Source organism: Ceratotherium simum, chromosome 35 (assembly GCF_057802395.1).
Source record: "Ceratotherium simum simum isolate JZ-2026a chromosome 35, ASM5780239v1, whole genome shotgun sequence".
Classification (NCBI taxonomy): Eukaryota; Metazoa; Chordata; class Mammalia; order Perissodactyla; family Rhinocerotidae; genus Ceratotherium; species Ceratotherium simum.
The window spans coordinates 4,407,556-4,430,707 of record NC_141934.1 but is presented as its reverse complement, the minus strand read 5'-3'; the positions used below and the strand labels follow the sequence as shown (position 1 = coordinate 4,430,707).

Sequence of the window (23,152 nt, the reverse complement as noted above, 5' to 3'; positions counted from 1 at the left end):
AGCCTCATCACAAAGTTGAGAACCTTCTGGAGAATTTGTCCCTGCCTCGAAGGGTAATTTTTTTCCTGCTCAGTATTGCAGTTTGGTTGGAACCAGACTTAGCCTATCAGCTGTGAATTAGGCCCTTGTCAAGGACCAGGCCAGAAGCAGAGTTTCTAGGCTTCCAGACCATCACTCTTACGAGCTAGGAGATTACAGTGCTGGGTTAGGAAATCAGAAAGAACTTGAAGCAGTTTGAGATTTCTGAACTGTAATGTGATCATAATTACATGATGGGAAAATAATACCCACGCTTAAAATTATCTGGATCCTGATGTGGCCATTTTGACTGCCTAGTTCATTTTGGTTCATTTTGGTTCTCTCTCCTTAAGTGAGCTCCAGTAGCAGGAAAAGGAATTAGTCTGTTTCATCTATGTTGTTGCATTTGTTGGCATGGAGTCATTCATAATATTCCTTTACCCTTTCAATATCTTAGTATCGGTAGTGACATCCTCTTTTTCATTCCTGATGTTGGTAATGTGTGTCTTCTCTTTCTCTGAATCAGTTTGGCTAGGCGTTTATCAATGTGATTGTTCAGCTCAAAGAACCAGGGTTTGCTTTCACTGATTTTTCTCTTTTTTTCTCTCTCTGTTTTCTGTTTAGTTTATTTCTGCTCTGTGTTATTTCCTTCTTTCCTGCGTAATTTGGATATTTGCTCTTTTTCTAGTTTCTTAAGGTAAAAGCTTAGGTCATTGATTTTGAAACTTTTGAATGACTTTCTGTGTCTGTGTTCATGAGGGATGCTGGTCTGTAGGTTCCTTGTACTGTCATTGGTTTTGGTACCAGGTGATGTTGGCCTCATAGAGTGAGTTGGGAAGCATTCCTTTCTATTCTGTTTTCTGAAAGAGTTTTTATAGGGCATTGATTTTAGACCTTTCTAGCTTTTTCTGATATGAGTGATTTATATGTGTTTCCCTCTAAGCACTGCTTTAACTGCATCGCACAAATTTTTTTATGGTTTCATTTTCATTCCTGTCAAAATGCTTTCTAATTTCCCTTGTTATTAGTTTCCAAATACTTGGGGTGTTTTTCAGATATCTTTGTGTCACTGATTTCTAATTTAATTCCAACATTCAGAAAACATATTTTGTAGTATTTGAATTTTTTTGTTAAGAACTTTATTAACAGGTGCTTGCAGTTTGTTAAGTTTTTTGAAAATATCAAGTTGTGAACTTTTATCACAAATTAAAAATGAGGTTTTTAAAAGTTTAACTTGACCAGATATGAAACAATTTAAAAACCTTTAAAGATGTATTGAGAAAAACTAGGCTTCATAAAAAAAATAAAACTTATTTGTCATGACCAAAAACCAAAAAGTCATCTTTTTTTTTTTTTTTTGTGAGGAAGATCAGCCCTGAGCTAACATCCATGCTAATCCTCCTCTTTTTGCTGAGGAAGACCGGCTCTGAGCTAACATCTGTTGCCAATCCTCCTCCTTTTTTTTTCCACACCAAAGCCGCAGTAGATAGTTGTACGTCATAGTGGCACGTCATTCTAGTTGCTGTGTGTGGGACTCGGCCTCAGCATGGCTGGAGAAGCGGTGCCTCGGAGCGCGCCCAGGATCCGAACCTGGGCCGCCAGTAGCGGAGCACGCGCACTTAACCGCTAAGCCACGGGGCCAGCCCAAAGAGACATCTTTAGATAGAATAATGAAAGTCCCGTGCTGCATAGATAAACAGATAGTTCGTTATCTGGTCAAGAGGGAAAAAGCAGGCACTTAAGGTCTTCAGCTCCCATCTTTTGTTCATTTCTTATTGCTGGAATTTCATGTGCGTTTCTTCTTGTTGGATGACTAAAGCAGATGGTGGAGGGATGGTGAGCGTGCATCTCCTCAGCCTGCCCGGCTCAGCCTCGGGAGGGGAGGAGTTCTCAGCTGGTGGAGCAGCTGCTCGTGTCTCTCTGCCATCGTGTGGTTTAGGGTTTTCTTGGCGTCTGTGTTGGTCACTGAAGGCGCGGTGGTGCTGTTGTTGAGGTGGCTGCTTACGTTAGGTCTCAGCTCCTTGACCTTCCTGATCTTCATGGCCGTCCTCTCTGGGCTGTCTTTGGCCAGGAGGGCCCCTGTGGAATTGTGGGCTACACCCTGATACAGCTTCTGTCTCACTGGTCTCCCTTGTTCTCCTGCACGCTGGTTGTCAGTCCCCTTCATCACTCCTCCCTGCACAGGAGGGCTGGAACATTCTGTTGTCACCCATAGGGTCTCTGCATGTAGTAAGGTGGGGACCGTGGCCTACGTCGGGCCGGCGCTGTGGGGCCTGGCCTTTGGGAGCACTCTCTGGTCCCTGTTCTTTCCCTGTTGTCACTATTCTGCTAATTCTGCTGGTGGTTGTGTGGAGGACCCCTGTGACATGGAGAGCGTCTGTGAGGGTCCTGATCTGCTGAATGTCTACTATCTTGCACTGCAGTTCCCCCAGGGCCTGTCACACTTGCTGCCTCTGCACCCTTTCTCCTTCCGCAGCGTCAGACTGCATAGTCTCCCGTCTCCTGCACTGCGAAGGTCCTCCCTGGGGTTCTTCCTCTTTGTGGCGGTCTGTGTACAGCTTCCTGGGTGTCCTTCCTGTTGATGAAACCATATCCATTTTGTACATTGAACATTTTACTGTTCCCCAAACCTTTGTTACGCTTACCCTCTTGTGCCTGCGCCCTCTCCATGGTGCTGGGCTTGGTGTTGGCAGCACTGGGGGCAGGGACAGCTGAGGGTCTTGGCTCGGGGTGTGGTGATGTTGACTGGGCCGGCTCGCCACTCAAGTGTGCAGTGATGGAGCATGGAGCTAGGGGTGGCAGCAGGGCTCTCAGTGCTCTCCGGGGTCCACTCTTCCCTCCCACCACTGATCAAACTCTAATTTGGATTATGTGAGATTTGTTGAGACTTGTCTTAGGTTGGTGGAGAATGTGATCTCTTTTGGCAGATGTCCCCTGTGCACGTGAGAAGAACGTGTATTCTGCTGCGTTGGGGGGAGTGTTCTATGGTGTCAGTCAGGTCAGTGTGGTTGACAGTGCCGGCCAGGTCCTCTGTGTCCTTACTGATTTCTGTCTGGTTGTTCACTCAGTTATGGAGAGAGTGTTGAATCTTTGATTGTGGATCGCCACTTTCTCCTTTCAGTTCTGTCGGTTTTTCTTCGTATATTTTGAAGCTCTGTGTCTAGAAGCTATGACTCTAATGATAAATAACCATTAAAGACTGTTCTGCCTTTCTGGTGAATTGGCCCCTTTATTATTATAAAGTGACCCTCTTTCCCTGGTAAAATTCTTTGCTTTGAAAGCAACAGTGTTGTCCTGGCCTGCGCTCCACCCTACCTGGACCTAGACACCACATGAGCGCACTCCTCCCTGCAAGCTCCCTGCAGGGAGGTGCTGTCTGGTGGGGCCTGCCCCCGACGCCCAACCAGAGGCCTGCTGGGCATCACAGAACGCCAGAACTGAGAGACCCTGAGTTACCACTAGTCCAGCCCCCCAGACATGGGCTCGAGCCCACTGTGGCGCTCTTGGAGAAGCAAGAGATGAGGGGCGGAGCGGGAGGCCCCAGGCTCATCACCTGGTCCCTGAGTGCTGGAGCAAATGGTCACTGCCCCCTCCATGTGCCCGTGTGCCCCCACGCCCACCCCTGCTGCCTGGCCTCATCTAGAGCGGAGCTTCCTCCAGACCCGCTCAGAGGATGCCTGACAGGGCTGGTCCGTCCATCCCAGGCTCCCCTCTCCCAGACCAAGACCAGTCTGCGTGCTCAGAATGTGCTGACAGCAGAAAACAAATACCAGAGAATAAAAACTGCCCTGTTCCTATAGCCACTCTCACTTTCCTTTGGTGTAGCCTTGGCATGCTGTGTCTTTCTCCATCTTTACTTTTTATCCTGTCTCTGGGCCTCTTGTAGTTAGAGTTAGGTCTTGCTTTTTTTGTCCATCTGGTAATCCGCCTTTTATTAGGTAATTACATTTAATCTGTAAGGACGTTAATGTGACTACTGGCTCCTGTTTCCCCCTTTTTTCTATCTTCTTTTGGGCTAATTATTGGTATGATTCCACTTGATCCCTGTATTAGCTTCTTGGCTCTTCCACTTCACTTTGTTTTTCGTGGTTGCTGTGAGGATGACCACCTACATCTTCTGTTCGTGCCAGTCCACCTTCAGTGATGCTGTGCCGCCTCACGACGGTCCCCTTCCATTTCCCCTTCTTGGCCTCGGTGATGTTATTGGTCATATTTTACTTTTACCTGAGTTATAAACCCCACAATAAATCATTCTTTTTGCTTTCACATTCAATTATATTTTTAAATGTGGTGAAAGTCTTTGCTGTTTGCCCACATTGAGCAGCCGAGGTGACCGTCATTCCTGTGTGTGGTCCCAGTTGTCCGTCTAGTGCTGTTCTCCTGCTGCCTGGAGGGATTCCCTTCACACCTCTTGTGGTAGTGACCTGCCAATGATTAATTCTCTCAGTGTTTGAATGTCTGGAAAAGTCTATTTTTTTATACAGTCTTATTGACGTATAATTGACATAAAAATAAAGTACTCATTTAAACTCTATAATTTGACAAGGTTTAAAATTTGTTAACATATTGATGACCCATGAAGCCATCACCTCAATCAAGATAATGAGCATATCCATCACCCCCAAAGTTCTCTCCTTCCACCCCTTCTCCCCTTCCTACTCATCTACTTCTCTGTATTTTCTAGAATTTTATGTAAATGGGATCAGTGAGTTCACTGTTGTGGTTTGGATTCTTTCACTGAATATGATTATTTTGAGATTCATCCATGTTGTTGAGTGTGTCAACATGGTTCTTTTTATTGCTGAGTATCACCTTTATTGTGATAAAATACACAACACAAATTTTACCATTTTAACTGTTTTTTTAAAACTCCTTACTTTTTAAATTTTATGTGTGTGTGTGTGAGGATTAGCCCTGAGCTAACACCTGTTGCCAATCCTCCTCTTTTTGTTTGCTGAGGAGGACTGGCCCTGGGCTAACATCCATGCCCATCTTCCTCTACTTTATATGTGGGAGGCCTGCCACAGCGTGGCTTGATAAGTGGTGTCTATGCCCAGGATCCGAACCTGTGAATTCTGAGCCACCAAAGTGGAGCACATTAACTTAACCACTAGGCCACCGGGCCAGCCCCTTCAGTGGCATCTTTTGAACTTCCTTCCTGAGTCATCACACTACAGATCTGTGGTGAGAGTTTTGTTTTTTTTTTTTTTAACAGAATAGAACATTTTTTGAAGGATTTTTGTTCCTTTTTTTTGGGTGGTAGGATTAGTGTGGGAAATGACGTTTGGACTGAGAAATTGTAGGCATTTTGGTAATTCAGGTGGATATTTGAAATTGGGGAATGACTATAAAGAGATTGCTGTCACTAAATCTTACTTCACTCCATAGTATGTAGAAACTGAATCCAATTTAAATGTCCTGTGCAGTGTTGAATTTAAAGAAAAACTATCATGCATCTTTTTGAAAGATGGCATCAGAAAGAAAATGGCATCATCTTTATTTCTCTCTTGGTAAGTCTAAAGTTTCTGGCCTGAGTTTACCTCAGACCACAGTGCTCCCCACCTTCCATTGGATACGGGACAGAAACCTTGCTGTCACTCTCCAGCTTTGTCCAAACCTCGGTCACCAAACCCTGTGGATTCTTTCCCTCAGGATGTGTTCCCCTGAGCCTATTCAGGCCTCCTCTGCTATCTCAGACCCTCACTGCTTCTGCTGGGCCTGCTGCGGTGGTTCTGAACTAGGCCTTCCTCCTCTGGTCCTCCTCCTCTAGCTCAGGGGTCAGTGTGGTGGGTGGACCAGCCGCCTGGTCCTGTAAATAAGTTTTGTGTGAACACAGCCACATGTGCTCATTGGCGTATTGTTGTGGCCGCTTTTGCTGCAAAGACAGAACTGAGGAGCTGTAACAGACCGTGTGTCCCACCCAGCCTAGAATATGTAGTGTCTCGCCCTTTACAACAAGGTTTGCTGACCCTGCGTGCTGCTGCCAAAACCTCGGGTCACGTTGTCCCTTGGATCTGAAACTTGGAATGCCCCCCCTTTGATCCCAGCCCTAGAATGTCACCCCCTTCCTCCTACTTAGCACACACATCCACCACCTCCTGGTGCAGTGGTGGCAGCAGTCCCAGGACCTCTGACGGTGTGCCTGTCACCCTGCTCTGCACATGCTGGCTCATTTGGTGGGAAAGCAGGGGGCATGACTTTCCCTCCTGATACCACCACACCTCTGAATCTGTCTAGGTGGAAAAGGTTTCAGCCACAGAAATTAATCCCCGTCTTGTTGAAGCCCATGGAGAAAATAACATACAAAGAATCCAAAGCAGTGTCCCTTTTGAGAAGGAAGGCAGTCCTGCCACCTGGGCACCTATCACATGTCACAGTTGCTGGGACACAGCCCTTCAGGCAGCTTGGGACCCAGCCAGAGTGGCCGACTCCGGGGCTCCTCTTTCCCTGGTTTCCTTTCTGGAAACCAGCACCCTGCTCTCCTGCACCCTGCCTCGCGTGAAGAGGGGCTCAGAGCCTGCAGAGGGAACCAAGCCTTCTCTGAGGTCAACCAGAGGAGACCTGTGTGTCTTCTGTTTCCATGAAAGCAGCCACCATTTCTGGGTTTGCCGGAAGCTTCACAGAGTGCTTTCTTCATACATAAAATGACTTCTTTTGTCCTGACAATACCCTGACTGATGCATGGTTCTAAAAGCTTCCAGAGAGAAAAGATCAGCATGCACACAGAGAATGAGAAAACAACATGGCATTGAACATATGAACAGCCACACTGGAAGCTAGAAGAAAATGGAGCACAGCCTTCCTGATTCTGAAGGACACTGATTTCCAGGTCAGAATTCTATACTTAGCTAAATGATTAATCAATAGTGAGGATAAAATGAAGACATTTTCAGACATGCCCAGTTTCAAAATTTTACTTTTCATCCACTTTTCTCAGGATACTACTGAAGTATATGCAATATTAAAATTAGGAAATGAGGGCAAAAAACCAAGAAACAGATATAGAATCTGGGAAACAGGGAAGCCAACATGGGGAGAGATGACGAGAGTTCACAGGATGGTGGTGGAGGGAAGTCCCAGCACGGCAGCTGTGAGATGGGCCTGAAGACCCCGTTGGCCGATTGGCCGGGAGGATCGAAAGAGGGAAGAAATGGAACCAGTGGACGACCCAGTGAGAGGAGCCTTCAGTCCCGTCAGAGGGCTTGGGAAGAATCTGTAACAGGACACAGAAAATGAAGCAAATGTGCAGGTGGGCCAATTACTCACTCCTGGAAGAACAAAATGTTGTACCAGCAGGGAAATATAATTGTGCTACACTGTATAGCTCACGAGTGAACAGTGTTTCCAAAGTCATAAGATCAACATTAAGTATCAACCAAAGTAATCAGAAACAGCTGGGCTGGGAGAAGGGAGAAGGGTCCGTGTGTGGGGCGAGGCGGGTGGGTATTTTGTACAAGTGCTGATTTCTTATGTTTTATCAGAAGAAGTGAGTATATGATATTCAGAATAATCAAGGAAGAAGTAGAAATTAAATAACATTATTCAGAAATATGAAGATATTCTGAAGAAATATGAAGATCAGAAGAAACAGTTAAAAGAATTGAAAGGATTGCCTCTAGGAAGCCACAGGCACTGCTAGTTTCCCCACAATCCTGAGAGCACTATTTTACTTTTAAATTAGATGTATTTATTGCTCTGACAAAAAGTAGAAATTAAACATCAGAGAAAAGTAAGAAAAATGGACATCCTAATAGAAAAACATGGGCAAGGACATTCATAAACAATTCACAAAAAAGAAAGGACAAATTAACACGAAAAAAAAAATACACTAAAAAATCAGAGAAATGAAAATATGCACAACAATAATATACATTTTCCCAGCAGATTATTTAAAAAGCCCTTACTCCTCTGCATGTTGTTTTCCCTGTTCAGTAAATTGGAAATGTAACAACACTTGCCTTGATGAATTCCTGTCAAGGACGCAATGAGATAACACACAAGAACTCTCAACTCTAACATGATACAAAGGAATGAAAGATGAGAAAGCGGCCTCCGTGTTGCAACCCTGGGATATGGCTAAAAAGATGGTGATAATTTGAGGCTAGCCCGGTGGCACAAGCAGTTAAGTGCATGCGCTCCACTGCAGCGGCCTGAGGTTCGCCGGTTCGGATCCCAGCTTCGGATCCCCGTGTGCACCGATGCACCTCCTGGCAAGCGGTGCTGTTGCGGCATCCCATATGAAGTAGAGGAAGATGGGCATGGGTGTTAGCCCAGGGCCAGTCTTCCTCAGCAAAAAAAGAGGAGGATTGGCAGATGTTAGCACAGGGCTGATCTTCCTCACACACACAAAAAAAAGATGGTGACAATTTTCCCATTTGACATTCTTTTATTTAAATGAGTAGATAATTCCAATTATAAAGTATTCCCCCATGAAATTCAGTAGGACTGTAACCGAAAGCACATTTTCACGTTTCCTGCTCTGGCCTTGTGCAGAAACGTTTGCTCTCCCTTCATCTCCCAATCACACTGGTGGAAAGGCAATTGGGAGGAACGAATGTGTAACACACACAGCAGACTCTTCATCAGATGTTGGAAAGGCACTGGGTCTTGTTCAGGGCGACTGTCCATCCTGGTTTCTCTGAAACGGTCCCAGTTTCTGCCTGTTTTCTGGGAGTCATGATGAATAGCATCCACTTTTATTCTCAAAGTGTTCTCATTTGGATGATAAATTATCTGGTTACCTGATAAATTGTCTGGTTACCTGAGTCACAGTCTCCTAGGATGCAGGTATTAATTTATGCTAAAAATACAGGACAAAATGCTTTAGGTACCATGCGGGAAGAGGGTAAACTGGTTCTATTAATATATATGCATTTTAGGAGATTGAGTTATAGTCTTGATGACACAATGTGTGTGTGGCTAATGCAGGTAGAAAGAGGCTTTCTTCGCTCTCTCAAAAGATGATGTGGATCTGCTCAAGCAGCTACACACGGTCTCCATTGTGAGCCTGTGTTCTCAGCGTATTGACACAGAATCAACAGTTTTATCTTGGAAAATAGTAAAGTGACATGTTGCAGAGAAACCCTGTCCGTACAAGAGCACCAGGACAGCTCCTGTGGAACTTGCTATTTTTAGTAGAACTTTTCGTATTTGGTGCCATCCGATTTCCTGCAGAGCATGCCACTTTCTGTGATTGAGCTCCATAAGGGTGATCCGGAAGGTGCACAGCATTCTAAACTTCTTTCTACATCATTAATGGAAACTTAGATTATGTTTACTATGGTATCTGCCTCCCCATCAATCAACATCTGTTGGAATGGCTGAAGAAAAAGAGTGAACTTTCCTAAACTGTCAGTGCACTGGAAAGTGAGAGAGTGCCGTCAGGACGCTAGAAACTGTGAGAAAGTCCTGAAAGAGGGAAAGCAGACAGGGCCGCCTTTACAGAGAAATGAGTCTGGAGGGAACCTTATCCAAGGTGGGTGCAGGAGAGAACTCCCGTAGAAGTGGAGGGTGCGTCCCGGGGGATAAAGGAGCCAGGAGAGGCTCAGGGGCCATCACTGGGTGACTCACCAGGACATGCTCTTCTAGCAGCTTGGCGAGTTTCTGATTAGGCCGAGCAGCGGACGACAGTGACATCTGTTCTCAGGATGAAGCAGACACCAGGCTCTGGGGCTGGAGAGGGCGGAAGTGCCCTGGTAGCTGGTGAACCCCTGCTGTAAACTACCAACACAACCTTTCTAACATTGTTAGAACCTGCCCTCTCCCCCATAGTCTCTGTCAGCAAGCTGAGTCCATCAACAAATAGGGGTCCTCAGACACAGAGAGAGACAGAGTCAGCCTGTATTTGAGGAAACTCACCATGAAAGCAGAAATGCAATAAAAAGCACTAACACCTGAAGCAACTGAGTTAACAGAGCAATCAGAAAAAGACTGAAAAATAAATATAATACCCTGAAACGTATTCAAAGGCTGTTTGTGTTCATGAGAAAGACATAAAGATTCCTGGAAATTAGAAGCCGGTCTCTCCCCTCCACCACAGCCACCTCCCTGCTGCTGCTGCCCTGGCTGCCTGGGTGCTCCTTGGTGCACGTCGTCTGCTGCTTGTAATGGGGTGACTGAGAGGCTGGTGCCCACCCAGGCCACAGAAGGCCCCAGGAAGGAGTGGACAGGCAGAGTGACCTCCTCAAGGTGGCGTCAGATCACATTCACCCCCCTCGTATAAAACTGTTAAGGACTTGCTGACCCTCTGAAGATGGACACCAAACTGTCACCGTGGGCTTTAAGGTTCTGCGTGAGCCAGCTCCTCTCTGCCCCTCGCCTCGCTTCAGGCTTCCTCTCACCCTCTCCGCCCCATCCTCTCCCCGCACTCCCTCCTGGGCCTCCTTGTGCTGTATCTTCTACCTGAAACACATTCCCCCATCTCTCAGAGAAGTGAGCCTTGCTCTGCCTTCAGACCTCGGATCAGTCAGTCTTCTGGAAAAACAGGCTCCCTGACCTCCGTGGAGGGGTCAGGTCTTCCTATTATTGCTCCACTGGACCTGTTTTGGGAGCGTTTATCAAAGTTTCACGTTCACGTTGACCTTTCTGATTCTAAACTCCCAGCAGTCAGACATCGGGTCTGTGTTTGTTCACCGTTATATCCCAGCACTCACTGGGGACCAGGAGATTTGGTGAATGAAGTAAGAATAACCCTCCCAGATTCCTGTACAAGGTAGTTCTCAGAATACATTCCCAGAGGTAAAACACCCCAGTATTTGACACGTTCCACAATTTTAAAAAATAGCTTTAGAGGCCGGCCCTGTGGCGTAGCGGTTAAGTGGGCACACTCCACTGCTGGCGGCCCAGGTTCGGATCCGGGGCACACACCAATGCACCGCATGTCAGGCCATGCTGTGGAGGCATCCCACATAAACTGGAGGAATATCAGCACTGATGTTAGCTCAGGGCCAGTCTTGGCAAAAAGAGGAGGATTGGCATGGATGTTAGCTCGGGGCTGATCTTCCTCACAAATTAAAATAAAATAAAATAGATAAATAAATAGCTTTAGTGAAATAGAATTCACATACCATACAATTCATCCATTTAAAGTGAATTCAGTGTTTTTTAGTATATTCACAGAGTTGTGCAAACATCGCCACAATCTAATTTTAGAACATTTCTGTCCTCTCCAAAAGAAACCCTGTACACATTAACAGCCACTCCCCGTTCTCCCTCCTTGCCCCAGTCTCAAGCAACCACTGGTCTACTACCTGTCTCCATCGAGTTGCCTATTCTGGACATTTCATATAAACAGTCTCTCACAATATGTGGTCTTTTGTGAACAGCTTCTTTCACTTAGCATAGTGTTTTCAAGTTTACCTGTGTTGTAGCACTTATCCGTACCCCATTCCTTTTTATGGCCAAATAATATTCCATCATACCAGTTTTTATTTATCCATTCCTCAGTTGGTGGACATTTGGGTTTCTTCTACTTTGGGACTATCATGAATAATGGTGCTACGAAGATTTGTGCACAAGTTTTCCATACTCTTGGGTATATACCTAGGAGTAGAATGTCCAGGCCGTGTGTTTATCTTTCTGAGGAATAGCCAAAACGCTGTCATGTCATTTTGCATTCCCACCAGAAATGTGTGAGGGTCCCAATTTCTCCACATCACCAACTCTCGTTATTGTATGTCTTTTTGATTATGACCATCCCAGTGATTGTGAAGTAATATCTTGTTGTGGTCTTGATTTGCATTTCCCTAATGACTAGAGATGCTGAGTATCTTTTCACGTGCTTATTGGCCATTTGTATATCTTCTTTGGAGAAATGTCTATTCAAATCCCTCGCCCATTTTTAATTTGGGTTGCTTACCTTTTTATTGTTGAACTGTAAATATTCTTTGTGTATTCTAGATACAAATGCCTTATCAAATATATGAGTTGCAAATATATTCTCCCATACTGTAGGTTGTCCTGTCACTTTCTTGATAGTATCATTTGCAATACAAAGATTTTTAATTTTCATGAAATCCTATTTATCTATTTTTTCTCTTGTCACTTATACTTTTGATGTCATATCTAAAAACCATTGACTGATGCAAGGTTATGAAGACTGCCTCCCATGTTTTCTCCTAACAGTCTATAGGTTTAGCTCTCATACCTAGCTCTATGATCTGAATACTGGACAGGTCCCTTCCAAGGCAGTGACCGTGTATTTCCCCAACGATTTTTGTTCAACATGAGACTCAATAGCCCTGTCCCTGTCACAATCCTTGTCTGTTCAGGTACAAATTAATTTACCCAAGTAGTTCATATGTTGGTTCCTGAGAGGTTAGGAGCTGGATGTGTATGTAACAGGTAGAATAAGTATCTGTCAGACAATGTGTTTATTGGGCAGCTACTGTGGTGCTGGAGCTAGAAAGATGAGTAAACTCTACTGCTTGTCCTCAAGGAGCAAACACACCCATTGGAGAGTCAGTCACATATTTATTTTTCAGCATCTTGAAGGGCCCAGCACCAAGCGGTGGTAAAGAAGTACCTCTCTTTTATTTGTGGAGTGTGGAGTAAGTGCAGAGGGGGGCACTAAATCCAACCCGGGAGGAGGGGTAGGTGGGTGGGAGGTGGACGGAGGATGAGGAGGTGCTGACTGAATGGGAGGAAGTCACCTGGCTGAGGAGGCAGGGGGACCAAGCAGACCTTCAGAGACCTGGCCTGAGGACCAGAGGACTGTGCATCTCAGCAGCGAGCACGGGGCTGTGTGTGGTGAAAACATCACCCCTTTCACCTGCAAAGGGGACACAGGAAATCAGTGCCCGGCTGTTGGGGGCCAACCGAGGCAGACAGCTGGCTTCACCCACCTTCCTGCGTTGCCTAGAACATAGATCTTAACGGGGAAAGTTTCAGAGGCACAGACTCAGAGCTTTCCAGGTGACGTTCTGTAGAACACAGCACGCTCGGGATATTACCAGATGCCACTAGACAAATGCTGAGGAACAGTGTAGCCTGAGGGGCTTGTGAGTCGCTGGAGCGGAGCCTCAGGAGAACCACGGAGCTGTGGCTCCCACACTCAGCACTGCCAGAAGGCCCAGGACCGGGTGGTCTGAGACGAGTCTGGATTTGGCCCTTTGGCAGCGGTCAGGGTGGCGGCCAGAGGATGGAAAGTCGAGACGTGAGTGGGAGCTGAGGAGGTGGAGGCAGAGGGCACAAACACTCCTGAGGCTCCCAGGAGAGGGGAAGAGAATGGCACAGCAAGGATGCCCGTCCCCACCTGACCTCCCCTCAGCCGGGCCAGCACCTCTCTCCTTGGATGTCTATTTCCTCCTTGATGTGTCCCCCGGCCCCCCACCCCATCCCCCCAGCTGCCGTGACTCCAGGACTCCTCCCGAAGTCCATGCTCAGTCCCCCGAGCATCCTCCTGACTGTACTTCTGCCTCTGCTCTCAGCCCCCATTCCTTTCTCAACTGCAGTGAGAGAGCCCTTTGCAAACTTGAACTCGGGATCATTGTGAAGGTCAGGTCCCCATCGCCCTCACCTGGAAGCAGGTGGTGCCCCAGCCGCCCACTCTGCTCCTGCCTCCCTGGGCACCAGTCACTGTGGGCGGTGGGCTGTCCTTCCCACATGCAGTCTGCTCTCCCCCAGATACCGCCTCCCAGGCCCCCGACCACTGGACCCTGTGCCCTCCTTGACCTTGCCGTTCCTCTTTGCTCTTTATGACTTCTGGGCTCTGCACCACGAGCTCCCGGGGCAGTGGGTGGTCCTGCCTGTTCCCTCCATGACCCCAGCACAGCTGAGGTGCACACAGTAGGTGGCTGTTTCACAGTTAATGGATGTGTGGGTGAAGTGGAGCACTTTGGTGTTGCTTTTTAGGGTGCTGGAGAGTGTTTTCAGGTGAAGAGAAGAGAGCACGAGAGAAATGTGGATGAGAGTGGTGTGTGGAGGACGAGTGAAGCCATGGAGAGAGATGGAGGGTGAATGGGGACACCCCATCCTCGTGGACAGAGGTGGACATCCACTGGGGGTGTCGTGGGGAAACAGTGCCATTGCTGCCTCAGCCCAGACCATCATCTCACCAAGTGTGTTCACAGCCCTTCTCCTGACTTAATGAGTCTGGTGACAAAGGCTGTTATCTGTTAAAGCTGAACTGGTAGATTCTATGGTATCTTACTTCCCTCTAATCTGAGGAGAGCACCTGCCCTGCCCCGGGAAAGGGGAACACGGACACTTGGCCAGGACGGTGCACTCCTGGCGAGATGCTCACGTGGGGCTGGTCAGTGCAGCTCAGTCCCCAGCTGCGCACACGACCCTCTGAGCTTCTGGAGCCACAGAAAATGCAGCGCATGTGCCAGGATCGTCAGCTTTTCACATCGAGGCCAACTCTGACCTGCTGAGGAGGAGAAGGCAAAAGCCTCTGGCTCAGCCCAGCTCCAGGCCTGTGCTGCCCGAGGCCCACTCTGGGCCTGTTTCCCTGAGCTCCTGGGGCCCCCCTCTCCCGGCCACTTCAGTGTTACACCCGCCTCGGCCTGTCGCCACTGCAGATGAACCCACTGTCCTTCTGGGCAAGGACGGGGTAACCAGCGGTCTCTGCTGTCCCTGAGTGGTCAGGGGACTGTGTAGGTGACCACACTGCATGCTGAGCCCAGGCACTGAAAGACTCAGGAGCAAGAACGGGTTTATTCACATCTGTGGTCGGTTACAAATCTGGTTTGATTTTTGTTCACAGGCCCCAAAATGCTGTTATTCTGAGTTTACATCAAAATACGAAGCCCAGCATTTACAGTTGGAAAACTTAAGAACAAAGCAGGCTTGGTGTAAAATCACCGTTAAGACGTTCTCTCCGGTGCGTCATCTGTGGGGTGAAGGGAGGTGCTCGCGACCCCGGGGGATGATTTCTGACGGCGAACATGTAACTGTTGTGTAGTGTGAACGTTCAGGTGTCATCAAAAGGTCACTGCGTCTTTGAGCACTGGATTTTATTGAAGATACAAACAACGCTTTGGACCGTCTTTGGTTGTAGACCAGACGCCCAGCTCTGGCGGCCCCGCCGCATCCCCTCCGCCCACGGGGACCAGAGCCCCCGGACGAGGTGGGGGTGCTGGGCGGCCGCTGAGCCACGGGCTCACTGGCTCAGGAGCTGGAAAGGAGCCAGAGGTGGAGCACTGTCCCCCAAACACCTGTGCTCCTAGAGGATCTTTTCTCCTCTAAAGGGAATCATACGGCCCAGCCTTGGAATCTCTGGGAGAACACCCCTGCTGGAGAATGACCCTGCTTTTGCCAAATGCGGCAAAATTTAGCTTTAAAATTAGGAATCAGAGAAACGCCATCTAATTTTCTCAGCAATCTCTTTTAGGGTCTTTGATTCTTCCCTGGAGCCGGAGGCTGAGCTACTGTCCTGGTGTCACTCGGGGACAGGAGACTCAAGCCACACACTGCCCACCTCAAGGACAGCATGGGCAGAGGGCCAAAGGCCCTCCCGGGGATGCACTGACTCCTGAGCCTCACACGGCTAAACCCTCAAATGGCTAAAGAAGAGAATGGCCTTCAGAGCCACCACACTGCGGGGCCTACAGCTGAGGGGACGAGGGAGGGCCTGGCGGCTGGGTGACTCGTGACCCTTTGACACCGTGACCTCCTCATTGCAGGTTCTTCCGGATGCTCCACAGCTGTAGGAAAACGTCCCCAAGAAGCTCAAAGGTGACCAGGCTCAGGCTCAGAGGTGGCCTTCCAGGTGCAAGGGAGGGGCCGTGTGGCCATCCCACTGACTTGCGTGGGGACATGGCCAGCCGGCTTGGTCAGCAGCATCATGGCCACAGAGGTAGCCCAGCACGAGGAGGAGGGTGCAGGGCAGGGGCCCAATGCAGGAGAGAGAGGCCACAAAGAAGGCAGCAGCAGGGACAGCATCGTCCAGTAGCTGCCTAGGAAGCGCAGGCTGAGCCTGGGGCCCTGGACATGGCCAGCCATGCGACCCCACTGCACAGGGCTCAGCAGGCACCTGTCCCCCAGCCCGGGCTCCGTGAGGTGGTAGCGACAAAGGCTGCTGAGGAAGTTGGTCCAGGAACACAGGGCTGCCATCTGGCCAGCAAACTGGAGCACAGACAGAGGCAGGGGGAGTGGGCACGGGCGGGGGCCGCACTCTCCCCCGGGCTCTCCCCAAGACTGGCAGGACGGGAAGGCGCCACGGAGACGGGGGTCAGCCCTCCCACCCACACTCACCCTGCGGTTGATGGCGGAGGAGGCCGGAAGAGCAGGCCGACCAGGCCAGCAATCTCACAGCTCTGGATGGGCTGCAGCTCCGTATCCCCCTGGTACTCAGTGTCAAACCTGCGCAGCCCATTGATGATCTAGAAGCAGCAGGAGGCACGAGCCCCAGGTGACACCCGGGCCATGGGCGCGATCCAGAAAATACACCTTTGCCAACGACTCAGAGGAGATGTCTCTGCTACGGGGGTGATGGGGAGACAAGGACAGCCCACGGGGACCAACGGCCATGCTGCGTGCAAAGCCAGACCCCTCAAGGAGATAGCCTTACCTGGCACCGGCCCAGGGGCATGAGGATGAGTCAGTCCTCATCCACAGTGCAGTCTGGGAGCTGCTTCTTTCCATTCTCATTCTGAGTTGTCCCCAAGGCAAGTGTGCGCTGGGCGAGCTGGGCCTCGCTGAGCTGTCAGAGAGAAAGGCCTCTCGGGAGACAGTGGCTGCTTCTCACCACCTCTTTCAGTTTCAAAGGGGAGGGGGAGGACTGGTGCTCATCTCCCGGCCTGTAACAGTGACAACGAGGGGACCCAGACATGAGACTGCAGGTATGGGCCTGCACCTCCCACGAGATGAGCCCAGGGGTCCCGTGTGGCAGGAACCACACCAGGTCCTGGTACGTGGCCAATCCCGGCCGGGCAGGGGGTGAGCGCCGCAGGACCAAACCCTGGGAGGGGAGAGCTCCACGGCTTACACTGGAATGTCTCGCACAGGCACTCCAGGGCCTCCTCCAGGTGCTCCGCCGTCTGCGGACCCTGTCCTGCCCCAGCTCGTCCAGGTCGTTGGCTGGGGAGGAGCCATCTGTGTCCACGGGGCAGAAGCCCAGGCACAACAGAAAGGGGCGGCTGGCTGCGCTTCCCACACCGATGGACTGGGCGGTCTGCTGGGCCTGCGTGAGGAGCTGAGCCAGGCGCGGGACCTGCGGGGCAGACGGGCAGGTCAGCAGGCTCTGGGGGCATCACCCATCACTCACAGCACCCAGCCACCAACAGACCGGCGGAGAGGGCCAGGAGGGGCGGCTTCCGTGTGATGAGGACTTTTAAAGACTAAGATGCGTATTCTAAGTGTGGATAATTCCCAACAAACACTGCCTTTACTATCAGAATAAATCAGACTTCGCTGAACAAAAGTGGAGAGGGTGGAGCAGCGTCTCCTGGACCCCCAGCCTTCCTCTTCTCCTTTCCAAGACGCACGGCTCTGCCCTGGCGCTGTCCCAGAGCCTCAGGACGCCCTGTGGCCAGGCAGAGCCCCGACTCACTCACCAGCGTCCGGACCTCGGCCAGAACATCGGGGTGTCCTTGCAGTCCCGGCCCTCCAGGCCATGGACGTGGCTCTTCACCTTGGAGGAGGTGTTGGTGATGGCCGGTGGCCACGACGACAGGAAGCTGCTGGTGAACGTGGGGCCGTGAAGAGGCGGTGCCGGCGTGGGGTGACAGGCTCGGGCTCCAGGAACAGCTGCTCGCCTGCAAGGCAGGGCCCAACGCTGGCTTCAGCTTCCAAGGGCACAAAACACCCAGCTGCCCTGACAGGCTTCCTGAGCGCCTCCAAAGGTTTCTGCGGGGGCTGACCGTGCGGCGTGGAGCTCCCACCCAGGAGGAAGCGAGAGACCAAGGCCTAACAGAGCCTGCTAAGACTACAGTGTGACGGAGACAGAGATCGCCTCCTGATGCCACCACCAGGGTCAGCAGGGAGCCACAGCTGGGAGCTCTGCTTCCCCTCCCGCCGGGCACACCCACAGCCCCGGGCCCCCGTACCACCAGGGAAAGGAGGGGAGCAGCCAGGCTCAGACTGTCACCCGGCCACCGTGCACCAGGGCTGCAGGTGGCTCAGCCTCATCTGCAGGACCTGGGGAGACACGTGTGCCCTGAGGGCCCGTGGGCTGGAAGTCAGGCGGCTGGGGCTTTGGGCCAAACCCTTGTGTGGCCTGGAGCAGGCTCCCGGGAAGGGTTCAGATGAGCAGGGGCGCGTCCCTAGCCGAGGGGCTTCGGCTCTGCCACCTGGTTCTGGTGTCTTCCCATGGACCCCGAGAGGGAACAGCAGATTCCCTCCCACGTCCACCCCACAGGACCTCCCTCATCAGGGCACACGGAGGGCAAAGGCAAAAGCGTGATGGGGCCGACGCTCACGGCCCTGCACGAAGGGGCAGTGGCTGACGCAGCGCTGCAGGAAGAGGTAGAGCTGTTGCGGGATGCACACCAGGTTCTTTACCCGCCGCACGAGAGGGCCCAACAAACCTGGAACGCCAGGCTTATGGCAAGGGAAGAATTCTTACCCTGGGTGACATCAGCCGGGAGACGAGAGCTCTCCAATTTTTCCCGTCTCCCCGAAAGACGGGAGCCAATGGGTTTAAAGGCTGTGAGGGGGGCCGGCCCGGTGGCACAAGCGGTTAAGTGCGCGCGCTCCGCTGCGGCGGCCCAGGGTTCGCTGGTTCGGATCCCGGGCGCGCACCGACGCACTGCTTGGCAAGCCATGCTGTGGCGGCGTCCCATATAAAGTGGAGGAAGATGGGCACAGATGTTAGCCCAGGGCCGTCTTCCTCAAAAAAAAAAAAAAAAAAAAAAAGAGGAGGATTGGCAGATGTTAGCACAGGGCTGACCTCCTCACAAAAAAAAAAAAAAAAAAAAAGGCTGTGAGGAATGTAACTGCTTGTAGGGAGGGGCAGCCTGGGGCCTTGCTGGTCAGCGCTTCCCCACCAGCCTGTGTTTGGCCTTGTGAGGCTGCTGGCAGGGAGGAGGATGGCGAGATGAGGGAATCGCAGCTGGGTGTCCTTCAACGTTCTCCGTGCTGGAGGGTGGATTCTGGTATCAGGAAACCAAGGAGTTGAGGTCTGAGAAGCTTAAGCTTCTTGATATCAGTTTCCCTGTAACAAACCTCAAGAACTGGTAATTAGCCATAACTTCAGTGTGAGCCCAGCTTGAGGCCACCTGGGCTTTTAACAACTTGTAACCTCTATCTGCCTTGTGAAGTTCAGAGATACAAAGGTTTAAAAACCCCAATATTTACATATGAATGTAACTTAGAGAAAGAGGGATAGAGGATGAGTGCTTTTGGTTTTAACTCCATACATTCTAGGTTTAATGTAGGGGAACTGATATCAGGGCCAGTATCAGAGCTTCTGCTGGACAAGCCTCTGGACGGCGGTCCTGCAGGAGAGACGGAGGATCACCTCCTGTTTGCAAGGGTCGGCTCTGCCAGGGGGCATGCTGGGCATCCGCTGGGGGTGAGGCCTCCTATTTCAGCCCCATTCTTCAGAGGAGAAAACCAAGGTTCAGAGAGGTTAGAAAATGTCCCAAGGACACACAGCACACACGTGGCTGATCCAGCGTGGCTCCTGTGCGCACCTCAGCTTGGCTCGCCCCACACAAGTCGCCCACTCTGCCAGCCCCAGTGGGCCTGGGAGTCAGGCCACCACTCCAGCCTTCTCCTGACAGGGGGAGGAGAGGGAGCAGCGCAGAGCACGGTCTCCAGTGACAACTCAGCACCTGCTGTGGAGGCGCTTCCAGCCTGCTGGCTTTCCTGGGTGCTCCAGGGACACTGTCAACCAGAGCTCCCCCATCTGCTCAGGGCTGGGGAAGAGGGACAAGACGGAGCAGCAAGACGGGCCTCTGCCCAGCCAGCCTGGCTCTTCCCACTGAAGGGGGCAGGCCTGGAGGGAAAGGCCACGGCAGCCGGAGAAGCAGCCGGGCGGCCCCTACCCCACTCTGAAGCTGAGACTCTGGGGGCCTGGGTGGGGGTGAGGAGACAGACCCAGGAGGGTCAAGGTGACTTCCCACCTGCCCCACCCTGCAGGGCCTCACACACCCCCAGGCAGAGGTCACTGTGGGGGACACATGTGCATAGGACAAGGAGGCGGCAGGCTGGGGACAGAGGTCCTGCACACAGCCCCCTACCCACCGTCTGAATCCCTCCGTGGGGCTGGCGGCGTGGGAGTGAGCAGAGGGAGAGCGCTGCTCGGCCTTCAGGCTGGGGGAGAAGGCACGCAGGCGCTTCAGCAGCAGGCGCCCCACCAGCACGTGCTCCTTGGTGGGCGTGAAGGACTCCTAAGGTCAAGGAGGGAGCGGTGTCAGGACCCAGGTGGGTCTGGGGGAGGCTCCCAGAGCCCACCGTGCTCGGTCCCCAGGTCTGACCCCACTCAGCCTGGGCCCCTCTCTCTGCATCCCTGACAGGAGGGGGGCCGGGCTGGCAGTGGGCCCGCCACCAGGGTGCCACCTGTGCCTGCACCCTGCAGATGTGCCACACCCCGCTGGGTGTAACTGCTGGGTCTGACGGAGACCTGCTCAAAGCGGCTAAGCGCTTGGCCCAGCGCCTGCCGTGCGCCCTGGGACGGCTCCCTAAGACAGACACATCTGCCAGGTGCTTCCCTGCAGGCTGCAGACCCCTTTCCTGCACCCTCTGTGGGTGACTCGGGTCACTGCTGCCCATCTGGGTCCTCAGGGTCCCCACCTCTTGGCCAGCTGGAGGAGGAGGAGCGGGGTGCAGGGCAGGCCAGCATCCCACTGTGATCTGGACTCGGGGTCTCCGGCCCACCTCCCAGGCGAGTGCAGACAGCTCACTGGGGCCCACGCCTTCCCTTTCGGGTGAACCACTCCCCAGCTCCTCCTCCTCCTGCTGCAACCACCACCCTTCCACCTGCTCCCCCTCGTGGACACAGCAGGTTGGGGGCTCAGCCCAGGGCAGCCCGTCCTCCCTTGCTAATGGACCTGTGGTCAGCACAACCCCCAGAACAAGCACACCCTCAATCTCGTGAGCGGAACTTTCAATTCACAGAGTCCACGAAGGATCTCTGAGACCCAGACCTGAGAGGAGAGTCTGTGTGCTGGCTGTTCAGCGATGGAGAGCGGGGCAGGGGCCCCAAGGAAGTGGTGGACGGCATCGTTCTCAGCTCTGGGGCGTCCACACCAACACGCTCCTTTCCCACTCACCCCAGCCCCCTGGGGCATCCACAAACTTGACAGAGGAGCTTCTGGTGGCCACGCCCAAACCCCACACAGTGCTGGGGCTGGCACAAGCCACCCCTCCCAGCACGCCCGGGTGCAGCAGGCCTTTCATGGGCCCGAGCAGAAGAGGCCGCCCGCTGGGCACCGAGCCCCAGCCCTGCCGCTGCCCATGGCCCCGTCCACTCAGGTCTGTCATGGAAATGCCTCCACAGTCCCAGGTGACACACCCCACAGGTCACTACATCTAGGGACGGAACTCCGGGCCAGGGGGTTATTTTCTTCTGCTTCTCTATATTTTTAAGTCCTGGACCGGCCCCGTGGCTTAGCGGTTAAGTACGCGTGCTCCACTACTGGCGGCCAGGATTCGGATCCCGGGCGCACACCGACGCACCGCTTCTCTGGCCATGCTGAGGCCGTGTCCCACATACAGCCACTAGAAGGATGTGCAACTATGACATACAACTATCTACTGGGGCTTTGGGGGAAAAAAAACGAGGAGGATTGGCAATAGATGTTAGCGCAGAGCCCATCTTCCTCAGCAAAAAGAGGAGGATTAGCACAGATGTTAGCTCAGGGCTGATCTTCCTCACAAAAGAAAATAATAATAAATAAAAAATATATTTTTAAGTCTTTGTGCAATGAATTTGCATCATTTTGAGAAAAAAAGTATGAGATATTTTAATAATAATAAGACGAGAAGGGCATCAAAGACGGCAGGGCACCAATGCCAGGCTGTGACTCCCCACCGGGAGCCTTCCCCTCTCCCGCTCCTGGCCCCTCGCCCTGACCCTGTCCACCACCCCTTCGGGTCAGGGGAGGTGAGAGCATCAACCTGGGAACAGGAACCTCTGCCCCATCTCCCCCCACCATGCTGCGGTGTTGCTGGAGAGCCAGGCTCCCCCCAACATGCCCCCAGCAACCAGCCTGGAACCCTCTCGGGCTATCTTCCCTCGAGGCTTGTCAAGTCAAACTTCTTTTCTTCCAGCTCCCCACCTTCCAGAGCCAAATCCCCCCGGGAGTCTCTGCCCACAGCTGCACGTGGCCTCCTCCCCCTTTTAAGGACCCTTTCCCAAAGCCCGCAGCGTTTCTCTCTGGGCCTGGCTCTCTCGGGAGCTCTGCACGCCCCTCCCGGGGCTCTCAGCCCTCCTGCTGTGGAGGTGGAAGCAGCCAGATGCTTCTCCAGGGACCCTGCTCTTAGCCGAGTGAGACCCCCCACAACAGAGGCCGGAGCGGCACCCACTTCTGTGCCCGCCCCGCCCACACCGGCCCTTCTAGACCATTCCCTTCCCTCCTCACAGCAGCTGCTGCTTCTGAGCGGGAAGCCCACTGTGTGCCGTGCTCAGCATCCCATCCCAGCAAACGTGATTTCTCACCCTGTTCTCAAGGTCAGTGCTGTGTGCCCCCCCTGCCCCAGGGTGACTGGACAGGCCCCCGGCCATGGGCACGGCTCCAGATGCCTGATTCCGTGGTTCCTGCCCAGACATTCCTGGCACTCCTCTCGTGAATAGGAACTGCAAGGTTGTTGGCCTGAAACACCCCACAGGTCTGAGCTCCACTCCACTGACCTCGAGTTTGTCCACACACTGGTCGTTTCTGCCCAAGCAGACCACAGTCCCCACGAGATCACTGCCAGCTCCCGTCCACCTCTGGAGGAGTCCACGAGTCCACAAGAGGCCGGGCTCACAGGAGAAGGCTGGGCCCCAGATCGCCCAGGGATCCACAGCCTCTCTGGGCTGGGGGCCAAGCCCTGTGTTCTCCCCGCCCCTATGCCTCACACACAGGCTCGGGTTGGCAGAACCGTACCCCCCACAAGTCCCAGGGCCTCCACACCCTCCATCAGTTCCTGAGTACCAGGCCTGCACTGCGGGAGAGTCAGGCCACTGCAAAGGCCGCACCATTTCACTCCCTCAAACCAGGACCGAGCACAGAGCCCTCCAACACCCGAGAACTTGCGATGCCTCAGC

General features: G+C 52.3%; 3 pseudogenes; 1 reads left to right on the top strand and 2 right to left on the bottom strand.

Moving 5' to 3' along the window:
• The window catches only part of LOC101404171 (P2X purinoceptor 6-like), a 94,558-nt pseudogene that overhangs the window by 44,580 nt on the left and 26,826 nt on the right, over positions 1-23,152 (top strand).
• On the bottom strand, positions 1,791-2,688 carry LOC147912420 (Y-box-binding protein 1 pseudogene; annotated as a pseudogene).
• On the bottom strand, positions 15,710-21,300 carry LOC101404432 (sphingomyelin phosphodiesterase 4-like; annotated as a pseudogene).